General features: G+C 47.2%; 1 pseudogene; it reads left to right on the top strand.

Annotated features, from left to right (window-relative positions):
- Positions 1-16,278: 16,278 nt before the first annotated feature.
- Positions 16,279-18,532, top strand: LOC124656452 (annotated as a pseudogene).
- The last annotated feature ends 706 nt before the right edge of the window (positions 18,533-19,238 follow it).

Genomic DNA, 19,238 nt, shown 5'->3' with positions numbered 1-19,238 from the left:
ATCAATTTTCTTTTTAATTCCAAAGTTTCTTGTTTTAAATGGAATTGTGAAATGTCTATATTGCCCCTGGGCCCACCTGTCAGTGGAGCCCAGTGGGTTGGGCTAAACCAGCTCGGGTCCAACCGACCCGAGCGGTCACTCACTCGCCCACCTCCTCGCGGCGCTCGACCTAACCCTAATCCCCTCTCCTCTCTCTGGCGATCTGCGTCGCCCTCACCGTCGCCGGCCGATTCCGGCGATTCCCGGCTGCCATGGCCCTCGCCATGGGGCGCATCTGCATCGCCACGCGACGGCGCACCAGATCCACGGCATCGATCTGGTTCTAGCCGCCCCTTCGCCGACCCCCCTCTCGTTTGTCCGCACGGTGGTGCGGTGCTCACCGGCACCTCAGGCGTGATGGTGCCGTCGGGCCTTCCCACCGTGGTGTGGAGTGCTGCGGCGCTAGTCGGGCCTAGCATGGCCTGGACAGGTGCCGCCGTGCCTTCGGCGCGCGCCGCCGTGGCCGCCACGGCTACGCCTGCCGTCTGCTCGCTCCAGGTACATGCGCTGCCTCTCTCTTACCCTCTGTGCTTGTTCTTCCTTTTCTTCTATGTGCTCTGGCCATGGCTTTCCTCCTTGTGGAGGTCTGCCATGCTTGTTGCTGCTGCTTTCTGCTGCGCTTAGCTCGCTCGTCTGCTACGTATGCTGCTTGCTGTGTTGCTATTGCCATGCTTGCTCTAGTCTATGTGCTTGTGCAAATCCTGCTGTGATGTGTGCTTCCTTTGATTCTTGTCCCTGCTCACCCTTGAGGTTATACATGCTATCATCTGGCTAGATGCTCACCTGAGCATCACCAGCCACTGCTATTGCTTGCTTACTTGTGCTGTAATAAGCTCTAGCTCCTCTGGTTCATTACTGTGGTTGATTCTTGCTGTTTAGCAAGAGATAGTGTTATTTGTGTGATGATTATTGAGTTCTGGCTCATAATAGGTTTGGCTTTGCTTAATTGTTGTCCATATACATCAATTCCTTGATGATATGCTTCTGGATACAATCATAAAAATGGTTTATGTGCTAGTCTGTGATCTAATTGTTGCTTATCTCGTGGTCGTTTAATTCATAGAATTCATGTGTGATACTCGGTGATTGATTCTAGCATGCCCTGGCATACTCTAGCGAGCTCTCGGTGATCAAATGATCATCACCGGCTTGTTGCCTGTGCCTTCATCGGTGCTTCTCCTAGTGTCCGTGTGACACTTGTACTTGTGCTCGGTGTGTGTTAATGCTTGCTCAAGCATCATTCGATGCTTGCGGTGAGCCATTGGTTCATCGGCAAGATGTTGGTGCTTTAGTTACTTAAGCTGTTTCATTTATCTGTAATTCCTTGCTTTACTAGATGGATAAATGATGTGAACTGCTTGCAGTTATGATCATCTTACAGTTAATTTGATTGAGCTAGAGGGATGCCAACATCTGTTGGGAACCCTAGCTCCATTTGAACCCTTCTGGGTAATGATAAACTACTTTGGTGACTTTCCTGTGTGGCTAGGTAGCTGTTGTGACCCTAGCAGGCTGTGTCTGCTAGAAATGGTTGCTCCTACCCCTGTTAGATGCTTCTGTGCACTAATCCTGGTAGTCTTTCATAGGCTGCTAGGTTATTTGATGTTGAAATCATACTTGGACGGATAGCTGTCCAGTGATCTGATGGCTTAGCTAGTTGTGTGTTGCTAGGTGAATCTGGGTAGCTTGATAGGGATTATTTCCTTGCTGGATTTCCCTGGTTAAGTCACTTTTAATTCTATTGGCTTGAACAGTGTTCCCTTGGATCCATTCCTCATGGTTGTACCCTTATTTTGCTTGCATCATATGACTGGTAGCCAAATGATGATACAACGAGGTACCCACACCCTTTTGCTTGTGTGTGATTGATGCACATGCTTATTTATGAGCAAGACAGATGCTTGCTCATGATGCTTTGTGTATACCTCACTCCAGCTCCTAGAAATGGGGTGTTGGTGTAGAGGATGGCTTCTGGTTGCTTTTGCTTTAAGGATGAGCTGGTGCTTGTCCTGCTCCTCCTTGTGAGCTTGTGAAGCTTGAATTGATTCTGTGGTGATTTTGGACAGGTTGAGCAGCTCTGGCTGTTCTTCCAGTTCTTATTGTTCTTGGTGTTCTTACCCTTTGGAGATTCTGCCGATGAGCTGCTAGGGTTTCTGGCTGTGAAAAGGTTTTATATGAACCTTTGTTGGCTCCTCTGGTCGACAGCTTGGCCTGGCACCAATTTGGTGACTCCCCAGGCTTGTGTGTGCTGTTGTGCATGCACAAAGCCTTGTGTGCTGCCTGGGTGTGTGTGTGTGCAAGTGCTGTGCACTTGGTCTTGAGAAGGATCAGCTCGACTGATCCCTGTGCATATCCTCCCTTTTCCATTTCTTTGCTAACCTGCCAAGTGGCTATGCCACTTGGCATAACACTTGTTTTATTTCCTTTGTGTTTGTGTGCAGGTTTCAAGTAATTGATCAAGATGATCCAGAAGATCATCAATTCCAAGATCAAGTGAAGATGTTCTTTTAGTATTTAGGATATTTAAATAACTTGTAATTTTCCTTTTACTTTTTCTATTTCTTCAATTCTTGTAATGTGTTGTAATTCAATAATTCAATTCTGAATATTGTAAAGACAATGTATTATGTGTATGATTATCAATAAAGCTCCCATTTTCCTTAATGAGCTTTACATAATTGTTTATAATCTTGATTAATGATAATTGTTTATTAAATTATCTCAAGTTTGAATTATGTGATAACCATTTGATGTTTGAATTTGAAATTCAAATTCAACTTTAAGTTTGAATTCAATCATGCAACTTAAGTTTGTGATGCAACATCCCTTCTCTCTTCTCCAAAACCCTAGTTTAGTTGAATAAGAGCAAGTTTGTCGCACTCTCGAAACCCTAACCCTGTAAGGTGTCTAGAGAGAAACTTGTCCCCCTTCGATGCAGTTTTTGTTTAAAAGCGCGAAATTTCCCCAGAATTTACCATGCAATGCACATCCCTTTCTAAAATCTACCCCTCGATCGTCTCTAAACCTGGGACATTACATTACCGTACCCATCAGCATTGCTAGCGGTCACCGTGTTGACTTGCCTCGCCTTTTTCGTGCGGTCTGCCCTCTCTGGACAGTCCTTAGAAAAGTGGCCAGTCTCTCCACAGGTAAAACAACTCAGATCTGCTTTGTTTATCATCTTCTTCTTCTTGAAGGTTGTAGTCTTCATAGGCTTATTGAAGGAGGGCTTGTTATTCCCTTTATTCTTGCTGTAGGGTTTCTTCTGCACCATGTTGGCGATAGACTGACCCTCTCCTTTCTCAGTAGTATCCTTAGCCCGAGCTTTCTCCTCAACATCAAGAGACGCTATCAGATTTTCAACTGATATCTCCTGTCTCTTGTGTTTGAGAGTTGTGGCAAAGTTCCTCCATGAAGGGGGCAACTTAGCGATGATGCATCCAGCCACAAACTTGTCAGGTAAGGCACACTTAAGGAGTTCAAGCTCTTTCGCAATGCACTGTATCTCATGTGCTTGTTCGACTATAGAACGGTTGTTCACCATCCTGATGTCATGGAAGCTCTCCATGATGTACAGTTCACTTCCTGCATCGCTTGCACCGAATTTAGCATTCAGTGCATCCCAGAGCTCTTTCCCGTCTACTATGTGCATGTACACACATCACATAGACGATCAGCAAGAATACTTAGAACGCATCCGACGAAGAGAGTATTGTCTTCCTTGAACTTGTTCTGATCTTGTTCAGATATAGTTCCTTCAGGTAAGCCATTACTAACTTGGAATACTTTCAGATGAGTAAACCAGAGCGTGACCTTAATCTGCCACCTCTTAAAGTGCACACCGGTAAACTTATCCGGCCTCAGTGCATCAGCAAAACAAGCCATAGTTAACTCAGGAAATTGCCTACAATTAGGTTTTTGGATTGTTGGATAATTAGGCACAATTTCCATGATTAATTCCAGAATATAAAACATGATGACAACAACTACTAACATGTGAAACTCGAACATAGTAGATGCATTAATCAACATGAGTAGCAGCAGCGCAAACGGTAAAGCATCCATCGCTAAACAGATAGAGATATGTTGCACGTACCGATCTGGTGGAGATGGCGGTGGAGGTGTAGCAGATGATGTCGCAACAGTAAGGTTGTTGATGACAACGTTGTTGACGACATGGATGACGGGTCGAAGTAGACGACGGTAGGCTGCAAAAAGTAAGGAAAGTCTCGGCTCGAGGCTCAATCCATTCACCACGAGCGCGGCATGCGACATGATGTGACGTGTCGAGTCGAGACGAGACGAGCGAGGAGGAGAAGCGCGCGTGAACCACTCCTATTCTTACTCACTTACTAGTGGTGGAACAACCCACCTTATAAGGTGGTCTAACTTCCTCCCAACTTTCCATGTGGGACTAAACTTCCTGTAGGGATTCGTAGCATAGAAAACAAAAATTTTCCTACCGCGAGAACGCAATACAAGCCAAGATGCAATCTAGAAGATGGGAGCAACGAGGGGATGAACGAGACTAACCCTTGAAGATTTCCAAATCCTACAAGAGGAGGCTCTCGTTGCTCCGGTAGACGATCACTTGCCGCTTTCAAAAGCGCGTGGAAGATCTTGACGGTGCCACAATCGGGCAGCACCTCCGTACTCGGTCACACGTTCGGTGTTGATGAAGACGACGTCCTTCTCCCCGTTCCAGTGGGCAGCGGAAGTAGTAGATCCTCCTCGGAATCCCGGTAGCACGACGGCGTGGTGGCGGTGGTGGTGGAGATCTCCGACAGAGCTTCACCTAAGCAATGTGGGAGAGAGAGGGACGAGGGAACCGCTAGGGTTTCTGGGAGAGGGGGCTCTTGGCGGGGTGCGGCCATGGTGGTCTTTGTGTGGCCGGCCAGCCCCTCCCCTCCCCTCTTTATATAGGTGGAAGCCCCAAGGATTAGGTCAAAAGTCTCCGAATAAGACCCCAACATAAACCTTCCATATGACCAAACCTAGGGGGAGTGGGACTCCCCCCTTTCCTTTGGTGGGGTGGCCGGCCACCATGGGGAGGAGTCCACTTGGGACTCCTCCTCCCTTAGGCTGGCCGGCCAAGGTGGGTGGAGTCCCTCTGGGACTCCACCTTCCATGCTAATTTCTTCCGGACTCTTCTAGAACCTTCTAGAACCTTCCAGGAAAAATACCGGATCATTTCAAACCTAGAAAATGACTTCCTATATATGAATCTTATTCTCCGGACCATTCCGGACCTCCTCGTGATGTCCTGGATCTCATCCGAGACTCCGAACAAAACTTCGAACTCTATTCCATATTACCATATCTACTTAAACGACATCAAACCTTAAGTGTGTCACCCTACGGTTCGCGAACTATGTAGACATGGTTGAGACTTCTCTCCGACCAATAACCAATAGCGGGATCTGGAGATCCACAATGGCTCCCACATATTCAACGATGACTTTAGTGATCGACTGAACCATTCACATACGATACTGATTCCCTTTGTCACACGATATTTTACTTGTCCGAGGTTTGATCATCGGTATCTTTATACCTCGTTCAACCTCGTCTCATGACAAGTACTCTTTACTCGTACCATGGTATGTGGTCTCTTATGAACCATTCATATGCTTGCAAGCTATTAGACGACATTCCACCGAGAGGGCCCAGAGTATATCTATCCGTCATCGGGATGGACAAATCCCACTGTTGATCCATATGCCTCAACTCATACTTTCCGGATACTTAATCCCACCTTTATAACCACCCATTTACGTAGTGGCGTTTGATGTAATCAAAGTACCTTTCTGGTATAAGTGATTGACATGATCTCATGGTCGAAAGGACTAGGTAACTATGTATCGAAAGCTTATAGCAAATAACTTAATGACGTGATATTATGCTACGCTTAATTGGGTGTGTCCATTACATCATTCATATAATGACATAACCTTGTTATTAATAACATCCTATGTTCATGATCATGAAACTATGATCATCTATTAATCAACAAGCTAGTTATACAAGAGGCTTACTAGGGACTCCTTGTTGTTCACATAACACACATGTATCAATGTTTCGGTTAATACAATTATAGCATGGTATGTAAACATTATCATAAACTCAAAGATATATTATAATAACCATTTTATTATTGCCTCTTGGGCATATCTCCAACATTTCCCACCTCTTGACACTCCCTAGTGAGCTGCCACCCAGTTGGGCTCAAACTCACATGGGTTGCAACAATGTAGGCTTTAAGATTTATAGGAAAATCTGAAATCTAGTATGGGACACTAAGTGTGGGTCCAATATTTCAACAGTTCCCAGGTGCAGCGAGGAAGAGGATCGAGCGGAGCTGTGCTGGGGATCTGGCGACCTGGGGATCGAGGGGACCGTGGAGTCCTGGCGATCGAGGGGAGATGGACCTGGCGTCCTAGGCAGCGACGACCTGGGGAGGAGAAGCACCTCCCAGGTGCTCTTCCCTGGGCGAGAGGATCGTAGATGCTGGTGCACGAGAAAGAGGATGGGCGAGGAGCGAGCACGGAGAAGATGAGCGGAATAATAGTTCGTGTATTGCCTTGGTAGTTCAGATTACAATATATAGCAGGGGAGATCGTGGTGCCTAGAGAATAGCTGAACTATTCTAAACCTAAAGACTTGGACTAACAATTACAGTTAACGGATACAACATATGGTTCAACACCCCCCGCAGTCGGAACGGGATCAGAGATGACATTCAGACTGGAGCGAAATTTTTGAAAGAGTGTAGTGGGCAGTCCCTTGGTGAATATGTCGGCATACTGGGAGCTCGTGGGCATATGTAGAACTCGCGCTTCACCAAGTTGCAGTCGATCTCTGACAAAATGGAGGTCTATCTCCACGTGCTTTGTCCTTTGATGCTGCACCGGATTAGATGACAAGTACACCGCAGAGACATTGTCACAATACACCAGTGTAGCCCGCGTAGGTGGATGATGCAGCTTGTGAAGTAGCTTCCGAAGCCAACAAGACTCACCAACACAATTTGCAACCGCGCGATATTCTGCTTCAGCACTTGAACGGGAGACAGTGGCTGCCGTTTTGAGGACCAAGAGATCAGGTTGGTGCCAAGAAATACTCCAAAACCTGACGTAGATTTCCGCGTATCAGGGCAGCCTGCCCAATCCGCATCTGAATAGGCCACCAAATCATGTGTGGAGGCTCGGTACAGCTCAAGACCAAGGTGAGATGTCCCTTTGATGTATCGAAGGATGCGTTTGATCAGCTGGAAGTGAGCATCGGTGGAAGCATGCATGAACAAACAAACTTGCTGTACGGCATAAGCAAGATCAGGCCGAGTGAGTGTCAGGTATTGGAGCGCACCGGCGAGGCTTCGATATAGCGATGGATCATAGAAAGGAGCCCCGCGTCAGCGACAATTTTGACGTGGTGTCCACCGGAGTGGAGATGGAGTGACAGTCAAGCATGCCGGCCCGATCAAGGAGTTCTAAGGCGTATTGTTGTTGGCTGAGGAATAGGCCGCGCGAGTTGCGTTGCACATTGATGCCAAGGAAGTGATGGATGTCACCGAGATCACTCATGGAAAATTATTGGCTGAGGGAGCGGATGGTTCCAGTGAGGAGAGTAGGTGTGTTGGCGGTCAAAATGATGTCTTCGACATATAATAAGAGATAGGCAGTGTGGGAACCATGCTTGTAGATGAACAAAGAGGTGTCACTTTTTGATGGATGGAAGCCAAGAGTCTGAAGGAAAGAGGTGAAGCGAACGAACCAGGTCCTTGGAGCTTGTTTGAGTCCATACAAGGACTTTTTGAGGCGACATATGTGATCCGGGTGCGTGGAGTCGACAAACCCAGACGGTTGCTGACAATAGACAGTCTCGGCAAGCTCACCATGGAGAAAGGCGTTCTTGACATCCATTTGATGAATGGGCCAAGAGTGAGTGGTGGCAACTCGGATGGTCGCCGGTTTGACAACCGGACTGAAAGTCTCGCCATAATCAACACCAGGCTGTTGAGTGAATCCACGCACGACCCATCGAGCCTTGTATTGTGCCAATGTACCATCTGGATGGAGCTTGTGCCGAAAAATCCACTTACCTGTAACCAAGTTGACACCTGCAGGACGAGGCACCAAAGACCAAGTATCATTCCTTATTAAGGCATTAAATTCGTCTAACATAGCATCGTGTCAATGGGGGTCCTTAAGAGCTGTACAATATGAGGATGGGAGAGGGGAAATGGTTGTGGAGACAGTAAGGTAAAAATGCTGTTTAGGCATGGAAAATCCGGATTTGGCACGGGTTGTCATGCTGTGTGTGTTATGGGGTGCATCTACCGGTTTGGCTTTTGGTGGTAGGGCCGGCTGAGGTGGCAAGCTGCGACTGGGCGAGTGGCCTGGAAAAGGTTCGGTCAGGTGGGGGGCAGAGCGTGCGGGTGTGGAGCACGAGGAAGATGCAGTGGGCCAGGAGGGAGGCAAGGGTAGTGTGCGGTCAGGGGAGCAGGGCGGTGGATCCGAGGTGGATCCGGGCGTGCATGGATTGGACGCTAGGTGGGTAGGTGGCGAGTGCTGGTTGGGCGTTGGGGAGAGTAAGGTAGGTGGGATCTGGTGGGGCGGGATCGCCGGTGGTTGGGGATGGGATCGGGTGCGGCTGGTAGATCCGTTACCGACGGTGAGGCTGAGGCATAACGAAAACAGGCTTTGTTAAAAATGATGTGGCGAGAAGTGTAACTGGAGAGATTGAGACATCGATACCCTTTATGTTCACGAGGATACCCGATAAAAATGCAGCGAGAGGATCGTGGGGAAAGTTTGTGTGGCGTCGTGGCATAGGAGTTGGGGAAGCACTCGCATCCAAAAGTGCGAATGTGATCATATGTGGGTTGAACGCCGAGCAAGAGAAAATGTGGGGTCAATTAAGTTGGAGATGGCTCGGGAGGGACGAATGTTGAGGAGGTAGGTGGTGGTGTGAAGGGCCTCGGCCCAAAAGGGTGGTGGTAGACGACCTTGAAATAGCAAGGTACGAACAATGTTGTTGGTGGTGCGAATGAGGCGTTCGGCCCGACCATTTTGAGGAGAAGTATGTGGGCAGGATAGGCGGAGAGAGACACCATGGGTGAAAAAATAGGAGCGGAGAGAGTTGTTGAGAAATTCGCCGCCGTTGTCGCATTGCATACACTTGATGATTTTGCGGAATTGGGTGGATACAAATTGGAAAAAGCGTTGGATGATGTCGGAGGTGTCACTTTTATTACGAAGAGGGAAGGACCAGTAGTAGCGGGAGTAGTCATCAAGGATGATAAGGTAATATTTGTATCCGGAGAAGCTAGAGATAGGTGAGGTCCATAGATCGCAGTGAATAAGGTCGAATGAAGTCGTAGCACGCGAGTGAGAGACAGCAAACGGTAATATAGCTTGTTTACCAAATTGACATGCATGACAAAATGAAATTTTATTGATGGTCGAGTTACATTGAGAGAGGAAATCTAATGGAAAGTGGGAAAGGGCTTGTGAACTAGGGTGCCCCAAACGCCGGTGCCAAAGGTCGCCGGTGACGGAGAGCGCCGAGGGTTGGGGGCCGCCATTTTTTCCGAAGAAAGGGTTGCTAGATCCTTCAAAGAAAAACCATAAGGGTCAAACTCCACAAAGCAGAAATTATGACGAGAAAATTGACGGGTACTAATGAGGTTTTTGACGAGTTGTGGAGCGACTAAGACATTGTGGAGGTGGAAGGGACGATAGGTGAAGCTAACAGTACCAGTAGCAGCGATGGGGAGACGAGAACCATTGCCCACGATTATATGTTGAGAGTTAAGCCCTAAAGAGGAACGAGACGAAGTCAACAAGGTACCTGGGTCGCTGGTGACGTGGGAGGAAGCTCCGGAGTCCATGATCCAGTCTCCGCCATACGGAGAGAAGGCGGAGCCGTAGCTTGGCGCTTGCTGGTACAGGGTGTGGTGATCCCAAGACGGAGAGGGCTGCTACGGCGCGAAGACGGTGGTGTCGGTGTGGGAGGCAGGAGCAGGAGCCATGCCCGGAGCAGGCAGCATGGTGGGGTACACCTGGGTCGGCGCGCCGGGGCGGCTGCCAAGGACACCATGCGCGTTGGGCGCGATCCATGGAACGCGCGCAGGTGGGAAGGGCATGCTCATGGGAGCCAAGTAGCCCATCCATGGTTGCTGGCGGCCATCCATCGAGTTGCCGTACCCGCGGCTGCCGTCGTGGTGACCACGTCCGCGGCCGTAAGCAGTTCCGGTGTACGTGGGAGCGCTGCTGCCTGCGCCGCGACCGGCGTTGCCCTGGCCCCGTCCTTGGTAGCCGGGGATGGGATTCTTCCCCCTGTAGTTAGGAGAGACACAGGGCGGGCGCTGCTAGTTTCCGCTGATGCCCAATGGTCCGCCACCACCGGTGCCAGCGGACGGAGCACGGTCACCGCGCTGGGCGACCATGACCTGGGCGCCTTCCTGCTGGTGATCGGAGGCGTTGGAGACCTCAGCAAGTTGGAGACGAGAGCAGGCGTCGGAGAAGGACGGAAGGATCGGCACGTTCTTGAGGATCTCAGTCTGCAGCTTGAAGCTTTTGCTGAGGCCGTCGAGGAAGGCCAGCGTGAGGTCGCGTTCGTCAACGGGCCGACGGATCGCGGCCAGATCGTCGGCGAGACCTTGAAGTTTTCTGGCATAGTCAGACACGGAGAGGTCGCCGCGCGGATAGTTGTGGAAGGTCTTGCTGAGGTAGAGGTACCGGGAGGCGCCGTGGTCGAGGAAGAACCAGTGCAGGCGTCACCAGGTCGTGCCCGCGCGCCCGTCGGTGCCCTGTACAAGGCGATGTAGATCGTCGCTCAAGGTGGAGAGAAACCACATAGAGATGTGGATGTCGACCGCCTGCCAGGTGTCGTCTGGGGCCGCCGGAGCAGCGCCCTCGGTGATGTGATCGGTCACCTTGTACATGGTGAGGAGCGACACGATAATCTGATGCCACTTGGAGTAATTGGCCCCGGCGGTGTTGACCTGAAACTTGATGTAATCGGTTATATGGACGCCGATAAGAGGGTGGGAAGTGGGCGGGCGGAAGCCGATGTAGGGCATGGCGGCGAAGTCGGGCATGGGTGGAGCAGATGTGACGGCGGAGAGAGAGTCAGAGAGGATGCCGAGATTGAAGGCGTCGGAGGCCGACGGTGTTTCTGGAGCTCGAGGCATCACATGCCGCTGGTGAATCGGAGTTTGCAGGTTGGGATCAACGGGATTGATTGGAGGGGAGGAGGTGGGCAGCAATGGGGTTGAAGAGGAAGTTGTGGCCGTGGTGGTGGGGGTGGTTTCGGCCATTGTTGAGCACTAGCTCTGATACCAAGAAGACGAGCGGAATAATAGTTCGTGTATTTCCTTGGTAGTTCGGATTTCAATATATAGCAGGGGAGATCGTGGTGCCTAGAGAATAGCTGAACTATGCTAAATCTGAAGACTAGGACTAACAGTTACAGTTAACGGATACATATGGTTCAACACACGGTCCGCGTGGATTGGATCGTGAATCCGTATCACGGGTTGTTGTTTCGAATCAAGGGTAGTTATGTCTTTTTAACGTTTTCACCTGGTCGAAACCAACTCCCAGTGTCTTCTTACATTACCGCACGGAGGGAGATGGATGGAGAAAGACCGTGGCAGGACTTGAGTTTTTGCATAGCTGAAGAAGGTGAAGAGATGTTCCTCACGTGCACCAAGAGCGAATTGCGCAATGGGGAGAGACTGAACTTCTGGTCTGGCCGTTTGATCGATGGGAGGAGTGTGGAGCAGTTGGCGCCAAATCTGATGCTGTTTGTGCGCCCAGCTGCAAGGCATATGACATTGGCTTATGTTCTGCAGAATAACCGGTGGATTTCCGCGATCAGAGGTGCTCGATCTATCCCGGCAATCACGGACATGTGGGACCTGCTGAGAGAGATCAGAATTGAGGAGGGGGAAGACTTGATCACGTGGGAACTGACTACTGATGGCATATACGCGGCAAAATCTGCTTATGAGGCCTTCTTCACGGGAAGAACAAGAGCGCCTGCCACGCAGAAACTGTGGAAAGCAGGGGCACTTTTGCTGCACAAACTCCATCTTTGGTTTGCGATGCAGAACCGTTTGTGGACGGCTGACAGGTTACATAGGAGGGGCTTGCAGCACCCTGCAGTCTCTGCCGCCAGGAGCCTGAAACTGCAGACGACAATACTCTTCAATGTTCCTTTTCAAGATAGATTTGGTACACACTTCTTCTGCAGTATAGACTCAATTGTTTCAGTCCTGGTGCAGCTGATGAAATTGTGGTTTGGTGGAGTAACCTGTCGGATGATGTGCCAAGGAAGCACCGCAAGGAACTTAATGCATTAGTTGTGCCGGTGGCAAGGTGCTTGTGGTTTGAGAGAAACAGAAGAGGAACTGAATTCTTCATACCAATATGAAAGCGCAAATTCTTCACGCGCTCCTCCGATTGTCTGGTCTCGCAAAGGAAGACCAAACTGGGCTTATACGAGTCTGGACAAGGGTGGCCAGTTCTTGAACAGTCGCAGTTGCCCCTCCCTGTTCCATTCTAGGAGACTCATTAGGCCCGGCGGTCACCGTCAAGGGGTGCCGCCGATGTTGCCAGATTTTTATTTTCATTTTCCATAGAATCTTTCTAACTTTTGATCTGTCCTTCGTCTTCACATAATGAGAGAAGAGGGGGCGGTGTTAGGTTATCACCAACATTAGTCTCGGTCTCCATAGTATTCTCACTTCCATCCCTTCGGCGCTCACATCTCACTTACTAGGGCATCTACATCGCTGCCGCTTAAGTGGGGCGCTAGGATTTGTTTCCTATTTGTTACGGCAAATTCCCGATCGATTCCAGGATTTATGTTTGAGTCGACTCCTTTCTATGCGTCGGGCGCTCCAGTAAATTTTTTTCCACCCGTGATTTGCGTGAATGACCGGGCGCTATTTCTTTGAGGACGGGAGAATCTCAACCAAAGCAATCTGCTTTAAAAATCTGGTTTTGGGTGGGCGCTTACGTCTATGCGTTGGAGAGTCCAACGATTATCTGTTCTGTATCTCGCTTTTAGCGTCCGTCATTAGCGCCTAGCGTTGAGAGAGAGGGTGCTTAACTATTAATCAGCTTTTCTGTTTTTTTTTTCACTTAAGTGCATGTTTAGGCTTCTAGCATTGTAGATGCCCATAAGTTTCATATTTGATTAGACAAAATTAATGTCATGACACGCCGATCATGAACAACAAACAACTCATAGGCATTGTACAAGCATCAAAAATATTTATGACACATCACGTAGGCAACCGAGATAGCAAAGAACGGATGGCAACAACTATATAGACATCAAGCATCTAAAGGTATAATAGATGCCCCCCATAGGGGGTCTCACAACGATTAGTACTTCTGGACCATTAGATCTTGTCATCAAGTGTTAGGCGTTGGACCTTCTCCGTTCGATCTGGGCAGCAGCCCAGCCTTTCGATTCGCTGCCCCCAATATCAAGTCATGGAACGGCCATGGTCTACCCACTTGCGGCTGCGCGCGGGACCCATGTTCGTCCGGGTCTACTTGCCAGTCAGTGAGGGTGAGTTTTCTGTGGGTCACTTGTGGCTGCGGGCATAGGCGTCGGTGCGCGTGGTGGGGTTGTGCGATGCGTGGGCAGCCAATCCCCACTCACGTCAGCCCTCTCCAATCCCCCACCTGCTCTGCCTTCCCCAATCCCTCTTCCTCTCCAATCCACCTCCTCTGAGCTGCCGCCGCCGCCCCATATCCTCTCCCTTCCTCTGGCTCGGTCGAGCCGCCGACGCCACTTATTCTTCTCGAGATCGCCGAGCCGCGGTCGCGGTCAGCAGCCTCCTCGCCACTCGAGCAGAAGCACGCCATGGTATGGAGCGAAATTGGAGCAGGTGCGGGTGCCGCCACGCTGGAAGGAGACGCAGCCGCGCCATCCTCGTCCCCCAGCGACGGGGGCGTCCATTGGCACACAGGGGGTCGGAGGAGGAGGCACGCCTCCTCGTCCTCGGCGACCGTGCTGCAGGGATCCGTTCGTGACGCCGCCATTGTCCTCAACCTCGTCCCTACTCGCCCCCAGCTCGTGCACAAAAGGAGGAGCACGGGGCACTGCTACCGTTTCTAGTGAGGGTCGTGAGAAGAGGCGAAGAGGCGAAGAGGAGCAGAGAGGAGTGGCGAAGAGGGGATTGACGACATCTCCCATGGGCCTCCACCCTGGCTTCTTTCTGTCTAGCGCGGGGGCCGTCCGGGCTCTGCCCCTCCACCCTATTTTCTGGGGGAAGAAGGAGGGCTTCCATGGTGCCGGTTTGATCTCTCCCCCCCTCTCTCTCTCTGCATCTGCCTCTGGCTGAACGTCGACGTTCTCTTTTTTTTCCCTGTTGCATCCAGATGTTTGGCTAATTCGTTGCTGCTAGTGAGGGAGATGGGAAGTGGTGGAAGAAAAGGTGAAGGAGATGGAAGAGGACACACCGAATGACCATAGATCTGCTCCAACAAAGGAGTGAACTACACTCACTCGGCAATAATCAGGTATAGAAACTTGATACTCCCTCTGTTCCATTCTATAGTGCCTATTGTTTTTTGGCACGGAAATTAGCGCAAGAGTATTTTTTACACAAGACCCCTAGCTGAACGATTTGAGATCAACGTAAAAATTGGAAAATCCATATCTTCCCAACTTACCATAACAATTTTGGGAGCTGAACGATTTGGGAGCTGAACGGGGAGGGGGTAATTAAAAAAAGGTAAGCTACAACCTTATATTCTGAAAAAATGCCAAAAATTTATAGGCACTATAAAAAGGAACGGAGGGAGTACTTCTTATTATTGCAATTGTTCTGCTTTACTCTCTAATGTGCCATTGAAAATTAATTTCCCACCTTTTCTTCTACACCTGGGAGTAGATGGGGCGACATGAAGATTGCACGAGGATGCGAGCCCGACAACGGGGCGAAAGTAATATGCATAACAGTGTTTCTCGCATATTAGTTGTTGTGTTGATTAATGCATGTTATCAATAAGAACAGAATACTACGTTTTATTAAGATATACATGAAAGAGGCTTCCTCCTTCCTAATTATGACTTAACCGAGTCAGTGCTACCACCTAAATATGATTCAACTTTGCATAAAGGAAGCTCCCCACATAATGCCTACTATGGCCTGCAGTCAAGAGATGCAGACTGCATTTTTTATGTGTTTTGCTTGCAAGAGAATTTTTTTCTGATTATGAAACAAATTATTATCTCATTGCTTTTGATTAGTGTGGTTGTGATAACAATGAAATTTACATGTGTGTATGCTCGGTTACCGGATTTTAGGTTTCAATCTCAGTTCACCTTTGATCATTTTCTGAAGCAAAGTACAACAGGGAAGTGCTCGATGTCATGTGCGTTCTCGCTGCGTGTCCGCCGATGCAACGGGAGGGATCGGTGTCGCGTCCACTAACTGAGTGGCGTGGAGGATCTCCACCGTGAAGGAGACAGCTGAGTGCCCATGCCTAATTGTTGCAGTGGTGGTGTCATTTAGATTCGGGTTCATGAAGAGCATCTGATGGACATGCCAATAGCTCTAGAAATGGATCATTATTCTCATCTGTAAGGTAATTGTTTAAAATTCAAACAACTCAAGCTTCGTCAGTTTTTTAGTATGTGCTTTCAGGCATAGTGCTGAGTTTCATATCCAAAAAGAGTTTGAAAAGAGTAGTTTTTTTGGTATTTTCTATTCGGCAGAGATTTTTAAACAATTATGTTACTTCAAAATAATTTTATGTTGATGCAATATATGTCTCTGAATTTCCTTTTTCATGTGTGTTCCGGTATCTCTACTAAAAATTACTGTCTGGTCACCTCCGTTCATATCATGTCTGCTTTGTGAAACAGATGGTTATATTAGGATTTCATATAAAACTCTTTGTATGGAGTACTAAGTAGTTAATTCAATTGAGGCTCAATGTGATGATAGAAGTTTTGATCATGATATTATGAGTGTTTTGCAATTTTTGTTTCGTCTCTAAGTTGCAGTACACAATACTGTATATATTCACTGAAGCTTAAAATTTTCTTTTCATAGATTAGATGAATGTGGAACATCGGAGTTGGTGCTAATCCCTAAAGCTTTAATATGTTCTTGAAAGAGTCATTGCTGGCGGAGGAGCTAGAGAAGGCACCCGGGCTCCGCGAGGCAGCTGACGGACCAGGTCCCTAGATGAGCGTGAGGAGGCAATGCGATGGAAGGTGAGGGATTTGGAGCTGAGGGACGACAAGGAGAGGCGGCTGTTGGCAGAGCTCAGACGGCTCATTGGGATGACCCAGGTCAATATGTTTTCCTCTGCACATTCTTGGACTGGCAAACAAAATACGCTTTTCTCTGTGCATTCTTTGCTCTATGTTGTGTTCAAATGTATTGTCCTAAAGATCTGACTACCACTATGTTCGTTCCAAAGTTCATGGTTTAAGAAAATCCATTTAAGCTAAAGAATGCCAAATCATCTTAGGTTTGCTTAGTCTCAGGTTTTCTCGCGCTTGGTAATTGGCTGGTAGGGGATCTGCTATCTTCGTGGTTTCCTCGACAAGTTTGTTCACATCCTTTGCATCGTACTTTGTTTGGTTCATTCCAATGTGTGTGTTCACTATTTTCCTTCTAGAACATGGATTGTTTTTCCCCGGTGTGCATTTACTTCTACATAATGGCGATCCATGAAACCGCAAGCTAGCTGCAGGAGAAAAGATCAATCTATATATTGTTCAAAGTACTCAATAGCTTCTTTTTATGAAATTTAGCCTGCATCCAAAGATAGCTTGCCTATACATTATACAGCCTCTATATAGATATAAATTATGCCCTGATGTGAACCTATTTTTTGTTTTTGCCATTCTGAATGAGGTGCAAAACTTCTCATGTTCTCTAACGATATTAGTACAAAAACATATTTTCTCTCTGTAAGATATTTTTATACCAATGCTTGCTATAAATGAGGTCACTATAGGTTATATGACTTCCACTTTCAAATTTAATTCAACATGTTGGTTCCAGTTTTGTACAGCTTTAGACCTGTTCTATGATATCGTTTCTGAAATCAACTTATAGATCATATTCTGGCTCCAGTTTTGACCATGTTTCATCGCAGGAGACGATTCTTTTTCAGTCCAGGGTCGCTTCATGCTTTTGCTTGCTGGTCACCTGGTCTGTCTGGTTGGTACCTATTTTTACTGCACAGCTTCTTATTCACAGTTTGCACAGGTATTTTGCCACCTATATTTTGGGTCCGAACACACGTAACTATGTATATTTCAGATTGCAGAGTGGTATGGTCATGCTCATAGTGCACTAGAACTTCAGGTTCTTGTACTACTTTCCCCTACAGACCTGTTTAATTAATAACTTCCATTGGTTTATTTTTTACCCAGTTCTTATGTTCAAATTTCAGCATTTGATTACCGACTTATATATATTCCAATTGGCATGTTCCATCAGTATTTTCTGTGTAATACCTGTAGGGCTTGAATTAGATTCCTCTGTAGCTCATCATGTTTTTATTGCTCTTATGCCAGTATATAGGTTTAATGTGAAATCATTTCCTGCTTCTCTGTTTATTCAGGAAGAGAATGTGTATGGTTTGACAGAAATTCTTTGAGATGAAATAAGAAATGCATGGCTTGTTGCCAATCCAGGATGTTATCCCGCGTCTATTCCCTCCCTCTTGTTCCTCTAATAAAGGTGATAATCAATTAGAGTTCTTAGTTATCATAGTCTCCAACGAAAGTAACAAAAGATTAGACGTAATAGCTGTCACTTGTGCGATATATCTACATATGGAATCTCCATTTTCTGTAGCACGGGTGGTAAATTTGTGAAAATATTCTGCCACTGTGTCATGCTCCTTCATGTGCACTAAAGAAATGTCATCAGATTAATAATCTTCTTAGATATAAGTTCTTACCATATTTTATTTTGCCTTGCAGGCAAAACTGATCAAGCTGAGCAGCATTATAATAGATGCAAAATCTGTGGTTACTGGGGCAGGTCTGTATATTTTGCGGGTACTATGACTTTGGAATATAAGTTTGTAATGCTAAATTGTTAGCCAATTTTCTCTCTATCACCTGCATTTCTTTAGGACGCAGAGCTAAGGAAGCAAATATTTACACCGAGATAGATAAAGGTATTCATACTTATGGAATAAAAGGCTTCACCCCATGTTTGTTCAGAGATAACTCCTGGTTCGACAGAGATAACTCCTTCATGGTAAGCAGATCTTCACTAAAGGCATGGAAAGCATATATTCAGAGATAATTCCTGGTTCTACAGTTTACTGTGTGCTTCACTAAAGGCATAATAAATGTGTCAAATGCAGTTGCTAAATCAATTTTTATGTATAATGTATAGAAATGTGGGATGCAATCTACCATGTTTGTTGAAATGGCACTTGGGGTGAATGATTTGTATCAACATCTCGAGCCTACATACCCTGGTTAAATTATATGTCTACAGGTAGCCACAATTTTGAAAGGACCACAATTACTCTGGTTAGCATCATAACATTCTGCCGGGGCATCTTCTCAGGGTGTAGAATTTGTCAAGCTATTAAATGTCAGTAATGTTCCTTACACAAGTCATGTCATTGCTTCGTGAATGTCTTTTGAGGACATAATTCTTGGAAGGGCCATCATCCTCAAACAATAGCGAGTAATGTTGCAGACTTAAAGATGCCAAATCATTATTTCTTGATCTCTAACTCTACAAGATAGACAATCTTGTGAAGGGAGCACCTAGCTAGGCTGTGTAGAACCTCAATCTGATGATGGGTCTGCCTGAGAACACGGGGCTGCAATATCAGCCTCTGTTAGATTCATTTGCTGCTCCGATTTCATACATCGTTCTGACTACAAGATAAATACTTTCTCCGTCCAATAAAGGATGTCTCAACTTAGTCTAAATTTAGAATAAACTGAGACATCCTTTGTTGGAAGGAGTGAGTACTAAAAGCACAAACCTTTATTTATATTACATGGGTCCTCTTGATCTATAGAAAACAGAATACTTAGTACTCTATTTTTTATCTTTCAAGTAGATTTTGCACCTTGTAATAATGTACCTACATCTATCAGATATACCTACGAACATTCTTCAGAGAAGGTTTTAGTTCTAAATAATATTGTGTCAAAATCGTGCTGTTCGAGAA

The sequence above is a fragment of the Lolium rigidum genome, chromosome 5 (genome assembly GCF_022539505.1).
Source record: "Lolium rigidum isolate FL_2022 chromosome 5, APGP_CSIRO_Lrig_0.1, whole genome shotgun sequence".
Classification (NCBI taxonomy): Eukaryota; Viridiplantae; Streptophyta; class Magnoliopsida; order Poales; family Poaceae; genus Lolium; species Lolium rigidum.
Note: the sequence above shows the minus strand (reverse complement) of the source record. Positions and strands in the feature narration are given on the sequence as shown.